Source organism: Triticum urartu, chromosome 3 (genome assembly GCF_003073215.2).
Source record: "Triticum urartu cultivar G1812 chromosome 3, Tu2.1, whole genome shotgun sequence".
NCBI lineage: Eukaryota > Viridiplantae > Streptophyta > Magnoliopsida > Poales > Poaceae > Triticum > Triticum urartu.
In genome coordinates, this window is record NC_053024.1 from 363097354 (window position 1) to 363105718 (window position 8365).

At 40.0% G+C, this 8365-nt stretch overlaps 1 long non-coding RNA gene across 4 annotated transcripts; it reads left to right on the plus strand.

Annotated features, from left to right (window-relative positions):
- Window positions 1-1522: 1522 nt before the first annotated feature.
- LOC125543996 lies at window positions 1523-6184 on the plus strand. 4 transcript variants are annotated; one of them, XR_007299199.1, is made up of 4 exons: window positions 1523-2186; window positions 2255-2394; window positions 3358-4275; window positions 5825-6184. It is a non-coding gene; the product is annotated as an uncharacterized LOC125543996 (long non-coding RNA). The 4 variants fall into 4 exon arrangements; XR_007299201.1 differs by lacking the exon at window positions 5825-6184 and adding an exon at window positions 4811-5688; XR_007299202.1 differs by lacking the exon at window positions 5825-6184 and adding an exon at window positions 5295-5688.
- Window positions 6185-8365: the final 2181 nt, after the last annotated feature.

The window sequence follows — 8365 nt, forward strand, 5'->3', positions numbered from 1 at the left end:
CCCTTTATCTTTTATTGATCAAATGCTAGAAAGATTATCCAAGCATACATATTTTTTCTTTCTAGATGGTTATTCTGGTTTCTCTCAAATACCTGTGTCAAAAGACGATCAAGAAAAGACAACTTTTACTTGCCCTTTCGGTACCTTTGCTTATAGACGTATGCCTTTTGGTTTATGTAATGCACCTGCTACGTTTCAAAGATGTATGACTCTATATTCTCTGACTTTTGTGAAAAGATTGTTAAGGTATTCATGGATGATTTCTCTGTTTATGGGACATTTTTTGATGGTTGCTTAAGCAACCTTGATCGAGTTTTGCAAAGATGTGAAGAAACTAATATTGTCTTGAATTGGGAGAAGTGCCACTTTATGGTTAATGAAGGTATTGTCTTGGGGCATAAAATTTCTGAAAGAGGTATTGAAGTTGATAAAGCGAAGGTTGATGTTATTGAAAATATGTCGTGTCCTAAGGACATTAAATGTATAAGAAGCTTCCTTCGTCATGCCGGTTTTTATAGGAGGTTCATTAAGGAATTTTTTAAAATCTCTCGGCCTCTAACTAATCTCTTACAAAAAGATGTTTCTTTTGTCTTTGATGATGATTGTGTAGAAGCATTTGAAATACTTAAGAAAACTTTGGTTTCTGCACCTATTGTTCAACCTCCTGATTGGAATTTACTCTTTGAAATTATGGTGATACTAGTGATTATGCTGTAGGGGTTGTTCTAGGATAAATAGTTGATAAGAAATTAAATGTTATTCAATATGCTAGTAAAACTCTAGACAGTGCCCAAAGAAATTATGCTACTACTGAAAAAGAATTTTTAGCTATTGTATTTGCTTGTGATAAGTTCAGACCTTATATTGTTGATTCTAAAGTAATTGTTCACACTAATCATGCTTTTATTAAATATCTTATGGAAAAGAAAGATGCTAAATCTAGACTTATTAGATGGGTTCTCTTGCTACAAGAATTTGATTTGCATATTATTGATAAAAAGGGAGCCGAGAACCCTATTGCAGACAACTTGTCTAGGTTAGAGAATGTTCTTGATGACCCACTACCTATTGATGGTAGCTTTCCTGATGAACAATTAGTTGTCATAAATGCTTCTCGTACTGCTCCATGGTATGCTGATTACGCTAATTATATTGTTGCTAAATTTATACCACCTAGTTTCATATACCAGCAAAAGAAAAAGATTTTCTATGATTTAAGATATTACTTCTAGGATGACCCATATTTAAAACTATAATGAAGCTAGCCAACTCACCTTCACAAGACTCCTCCGATTGGAGCTTCGTCGGCCGTCCGATCTGCCTTTCTGACGCGCCTGAGCCGTAGGATGTTCACCTGCAGTCAAATCTTATTTTACCTCACGGTTCTTTTTTAGTCCAATGACAAATGGGCTCACGTCGGGCGCTCATTGGCTGGGTTGGCTGTTTCCGGGTGCAAGAGGTTTTGCCCAATCACCTGGGCGCGCTTCGCACCCAATAACCCGTGTCTCGCCCCAATCCGACCCCAACCGCCAAACGAACCCTAGCCAATCCGACCCCAACCGCCAAACGAACCCTAGCCCCCTTTCTTCGTCCCCTCAATCCCTATAGCCGCTGCACCCCTCCCTCTCCCTTCTGTGCGTGCGCTCGACCAAGGACGTCGTCGTCGCCCTCGGCTGCTCCTCCACCACCCCGCCTCTTTCTCCTCGCCTTCCCATCGGTTGCGCTCAGGTCGTCACCGTCGACGAATAGGATAGTGCGGGCCGCTTCCTCCTTTTCCTCCGGCCGGATCTATGGCGTGCGACCGCGGAGGCGAGCCTCTCCGGTGGCAGAGGCAAAGGGCGACCACATGGATCGATCCCTGCAGGAGATAGAAGATGGGAGAGAGGGAAAGAAGGAAGGAGAGGAGGAAGACCCAGTGGCGGGCGGGAGAGGGTCACCAGCCGGCGCCGGCGAGGTCAAGTGCGACCTGATGGTTGGTGGCGGCTCGATCCACTCCTGGATCTTTATTGTTCCACTTCCCCACTACCTAACACCGAGCAAGAGGGCTGCCCGAGGAAGAGGGTGAGGACGCAGGGATTGAAGAGGGTGTTCCCGCATTCATCGTCTGGCCAAGTGCAAGGACGAGGACGAGGACGCGGGGTGGAGCATGTCATCCCTCTGGTTATCGCCTTCCTTTCTGCTGCTGGGTGAGCTTCTTCTCCCTTCTCATCAATGAGAGGTAGTTACAGTAGTTGATGTGTCACCTTGCTCCTAGGCTGAGATGAGGGTTTTCTCCAGCGATTGTGGTGGCCTGAGTCAGAGATCGACAGCCAGATGCTTGTGGCTACCACACAAAACGTGCTCTCTTACTGACCTCGAGGTCCGAGCCGCAATTCCTCTTGTTTTTGCTCCAAGGTATCTAGCCCGCTGTTCCTCTTGTTTCAGATCATATGTGTTGGTTTGATGTATGTGTAAGAGAACAAAATTCGAATTGGGGAAGGGTGATTTCAGACCAATCTAATTGTGTGTATAAGCACTAATCTGGGTGTATGTATAATTGCTTTCAGACCAATTCGCATGATCTGAAACACCCAGCTGGGTGTATTAGCAATGATAGAGAGTTAATAATGCCCTGCATTTTATCTCGCAAAAAAGCCTTGCATTTTATCTTTAAAGTGTGGATCATTGGAGCTATCATGAAGATAAGCAAGCTGCTGATTTCAGCAACGTGACATTTTGTACTGATTAGTGAACTGGAAAGATATAGTAGTAATTATTCTACATCCAGATGAATGGGATGGATAGTAGTTCTGCTATGCAGAATGGTAGTGTTTCCTGCACGATCTTTTGTTTGTCATGTATGCCATCATTGAGTATTGTAGAGGCTGCAGTAATCTTACTCTGTATATGGATGCTGTGCAAGTTAAAGGTTCGCAAAATAATGTGCTAAACTCTTATTTGTGGGCCAGGTTAAAGATCGCATGTTAGTTTGCTTGGTCTAAGTTCAGAAGCGACAATACAATGTTGTTTAAGTCAAGTTTTTAACTTTTTATATATTCTGGTTATTGCATCATTATTTATCAACTGAGGCATGGTTGTTGTGTGCACTTCTTACTGATGACGATCCTGGTGTTGTTTTTGTGAGAAAAGAAAGAGACGGCTCGATGTGCGTATTTATATTTATTTTGTTCAATTATAATGGGATGAAGTAACTTAATTGACTGATAGTGTTGTTAGTAGTGATAGACAATAGGCAATTTACTAGAGCAGTTCAAGCAAGTATACTTCCAGAATCCATCTTGTGATCTGTTGGTAACAACACCAAATTTGCCAGTTTGTTCAACCAAACAAAGTGTATAACTTGCTTCATTTTTGCAGGTATAGAAGAAGGACCTTTGCTTAATGGTTGATTTTCTTCTGCTCACGGCAGCTTGCTCGAGGCAAACATGCAAGCCTGACGTGCACTGATGGCGCTGCCGGCAGTATCAAGGATGGAAACAGCAAGACACTCTTTTAGGTCAGAGAAACTGGCGGTGCCAATGATAACGCCTGAACCTTCGTGACTGCAGCAGCCACCATCATGTTGTAGCTCAGCCAGACCACGACCATCGATAGGTGACCATCTTCATTGAGGTATAGAAAACAATCCATGTATTGCCATGCTTATGTTCTCTAAAGTTTTACATCCTTCAATCCCACTCATTGACAAGACTTAGACAAACACTTTTACTGGTGATGGTGGGGCTTTTTTTAACTGAGATGTGCAAGATGCATCTTATCCCCCGAGAAATATTGCCTTTAATTTCTTGATTTTTTTCCTGGCATGCTAATTTAGAGCCAGATATGCATGATTCATAATACACATTACAGTCAATTATCCATTGGAATCTTTTGTCCATAGAGGTGATTTTGTTTGGACCATTAGTCTAGGTAGTGACATTTTGATCGATAAGGCACAAGTTTATTTTCTTTTTGACTCAGGGCTACACTAAAGTAAGAATCACCGTTAGTGAAAAGAAGGCATACAAATCATGAAGCTTTTGCCTTGGTTGAGTTCCTCATTTAATTGTCACTTATTTATTTGAAGGAAGTTATTCAATTCTCATCGGCTTTCCTTAATGCTTTCCATTTCTAAATAAGAAATTTAATACTCGATATTTTTAATATGTGAGGAGGCGGGGGGGGGGGGGGGGAAGAAAAGGGGCTGTCAGGTCGGACTTTTGGTGCGTCTCTGACCAGAGATAGCTGGATCCATCTGATGCTCTTCCAAACAGTGCAGTGCAGATTTGCTGACTGGTACAACATCTAAACCTTTGCTGCTCTAGATTCTTTTTACATCTCTTAGTATCAACAAATAAGCTGGTTATAGTATATACTTGAAGATTGCAGCAGGCACAAAATGCTTGGTTGACCACCCGGTTAACTGAATTGTGCCTATGAATGGTCAGTAGAGTAGTTGCTTTTTTCTATAAAAAAAAAGAGGATCAGTTTGGTTGCCACGTGACTGTAAGGCCAGAATGGTGGTACTGAGAAGTGGTTCTGTAACAGTCATATGTGTTGTGGAGTTGGAACTTGATTCTTTTGAAGTTGGAGTGGCTAGGTTGTTATACATACATGCTGCCCACTGAATTCAGATTTCAGTATACTGTTTAGAATAGGGGTGGATCATTGTGTTGTGTTCATAATTAGAGCTAGAGAGAAGGGAAGAGTACACCATACCATTTATTTGTACTGCATGGTCCCACTGTCGATTTTCTGAAAGTGCATTAGCCTTTTCTTAAAGTACATTACTTTCATTCTTGGAATAATAGATTGATGCTCCCTACCTCAGGTTTAACAATGCATGTCGGTTGGTCGGTGTACTAATTTTGATGCTTCTTGATCGGTGTTTCGGAAGCCATGGATATTTGCACAAGCTTCCTTCATCTTTACTATTTTCTATCTTTAGTGTTTCTTTGATATTCCTTTGTAACTGTCTGATGTTCTGCCTTGGGTGTCCTCTGTCTTGGTTTACATCTCCATATGGCTAGCTATGTATACACACGTAGGTTTTGTTTGGACTGTACTCAAATCACAGAGATGTTTCCATATTCATGCATTCCTCTCTTTAACTCATGATTGTTAGATAGTTGAATATCATTGGTTTGCGTCGGCATTCTATTTTTGCAATTTGAAATAGGTATTGGTCCATTGATATTAAATTTCACAATAGATAGTGGAATCTTCAGGTAAAAGTAGTGGCAGATATGTTGGACACTTCTTTTTCGATGCAGAAATGATGTTATTGACTTGAGTCCTCAACACATATTTTTCAGTAACGGAGAGGATTATTCACCTTTGCCGCGGTAGGCGTTAAGACCTGACAGAGCCAGGCCAATGGGCACTATTAGTGTTAAACACCCGACCCTGATGAGCCCTTACAGCCCGTGCTACTGGCCAGACATCTTCTTTGGGTCCGGAACGAAACCAGTAGGGGCACCTTGAGCGAGTACTCGAGGCGTGCAGTCAAGTCGTACAGGAAATGCGACCAGACCAGCTTTCCTGTTTACAATTGTTTGGATCGTTCAACAGCAAAGTAGAACCCATATGATTGACCCTGATGCATGTCATGCGTTATCTGCAGTATATCTCAATTTTGAATGTGATATGTCGTGTATGTATATACTAAAATTGAGCTTTTTATCAATACCGGGCTGCAAAATTATTATGCTTTTGGGTCTTTCCTGAATTTAGTTAGCGTCAATACCTCCAGAATCCCTCTTGCAATATGTAAGTCTGTTGGTAAGAACATTGATTTTGCCAGTTTGTTCTTCTAAACAAAGTGTGGATGTTTCATTTTTGCCAGGTAAAAGGAAAAGAGAACATTGGAGGAAAAGGCAATATGGCAGATTCTCTAAGCTTTCTCAAATGTTTGAAGGAAAAGATAGTTACAATTATTTTTCTCTCGCCTTATTACATCTTGATGTTAATAGGCGTTGGAAGGTACTATGGACCACATTCAAGGTTTACCGAATTTGCACAATCCTATTACAGTTTATTCTGATGAAAGAATTGACCAGTTCTTCCTTGAGTAAATTAGTATTGCTGATGCTACTCCTTTGTGCATTGTTACATAGAATTATAGTTGTGAAGGTGTGTACGAATCAACATATAATTCCCACCATCCTATTACAGTTTGTTTTGATGACAAATTGTGCAGCTCTTACTTGAGTAAATTGTGCAGATCTTCCTTGAGTAAATTAGTATTGTGGTTACTAATCCTTTGTGCATTTGGGTACAGCTCTACTGAAATACTTCCTCCGCTCCTAAATATAAGTCTTTCTAGAGATTACACTACAAACTACATACGGATGTATATAGACATATTTTAGAGTGTAGATTCACTCATTTTGCTCGGTATGAAGTCCGTAATAGAATCTCTAAAAAGACTTATATTTAGGAACGGAGGGAGTACTTCATATGCCCATTTTAAACCCAGACCTGACTTTAAATCATTTCTGTTCTCATCTGTTCTCCTGAATTTTAGTCCGCTTCAGCAATGCTATGACCTGCCACTCCATGTATACATGAAAAACGACCACAGTTTTGCTGTTGTGATTTGGTCAATCATCTGCGTTTCGATTCCTACTGATCTCTCATCTATTTGGCAACTGATGCCACCCGAAGGGCTGCCAACCCAAGACAACATCGGTACTATCCTTCAATAAAGAAAATACATGCATGCAGAGAAATCTGAAATAGTAGGAAATGTGAAATCTCACCAGTTGATCTCTCGCCCAAATGAGGAACCATGGAAGAAAAGGGGATAAACATGCATGATGGATGCAGTCCGTGCTGCTTCATATTCTACTATGGACCGGCAACACATAGAATTATTTGTGGACTGGGCTAGGTAGCATATGGGCCTTTCAAATAACTATGCCCCCATAAAAGTTTGGTACAAACACTGCTAAAAAATTACATCTTTGACTGGTCTATACATCTTATATAAATATGTTCTTTTTCAAACTCAGATTTTTCAGCGTGATAACCATATTTTCAACTAAAAAATGCCTCCTAAACAGGTCTATACATTTTTATACAAATATGATTTTTTTTCAAACTCGGATTTATCAGCGTGATAAACACATCTTCAATATAGCATGATTTAACACATGGGATTTCTACTATCAATATCGAATATGTCCTTGCAAAATGAAATTATTTTCATCGACAACATGGCTTTAGTGGATCTCTGCGCTATTTGGCGCAACGGGTCAACTAGTCTTTATAAAGGAGTAGATGGTGTTATTAGACGTTGTGTACCTGAACATGAACAGGAACAGATCTTACGCAAGTGCCACTCCGAGGCTAATGAAGGACACCATGCTGGAGATATAACTGCACATAAGGTATTGCAATCCGGTTTTTATTGGCCTACTCTCTTCAAGGATGCCCGTAAGTTTGTTGTCTTGTGATGAATGTCAAAGAATTGGTAATATTAGTAGACGTCAAGAAATGTTTATGAATTATTCACTTGTTATTGAACCATTTGATGTTTGGGGCTTTGATTATATGAGACCTTTTCCTTCCTCTAATGGGTATACACATATTTTAGGTGTTATTGATTACGTTACTAAGTGGGTAGAAGCTATTCTAACTAGTAGTGCTGATCATAACACCTCTATTAAGATGCTTAAAGAAGTTATTTTTCCGAGGTTTGGAGTCCCTAGATACTTAATGACTGATGGTGGTTCACATTTTATTCATGGTGCTTTTCGTAAAATGCTTGCTAAGTATGATTAATCATAGAATTGCGTCTTCATATCATCCACAGTCTAGTGGCCAAGTAGAACTTAGCAATAGAGAGCTTAAAATAACTTTGCAAAAGACTGTTAATAGATTTAGAAAGAATTGGTTCAAGAAACTTGATGATGCATTGTGGGCTTATAGATCTACATATAAAAATGCTATGGGTATGTCTTCATATAAAATGGTTTTTGGTAAAGCATGTCACTTACCTCTTGAACTAGAACATAAGGCATATTGGGTTATTAAAGAGCTCAGCTATGACTTTAAACTTGCCGGTGAGAAGAGGTTTTTTGACATTAGCTCACTTGATGAATGAAGAACCGAGGCCTACGAGAATGCCAAATTGTTTAAAAAAAGTTAAAAGATGGCATGATAAAAGGATACAAAAACGTGAATTTAATGTAGGTGATTATGTATTATTGTACAACTCTCGTTTAAGATTTTTTGCAGGCAAACTCCTATCTAAATGGAAAGGCCCTTACATCATTGAGGAGGTCTACCGTTCCGGTGCCATAAAAATCAACAACTTCGAAGGCACAAATTCGAGGGTGGTGAACGGTCAAAGAATTAAACATTATATCAGGTAATCCTATAA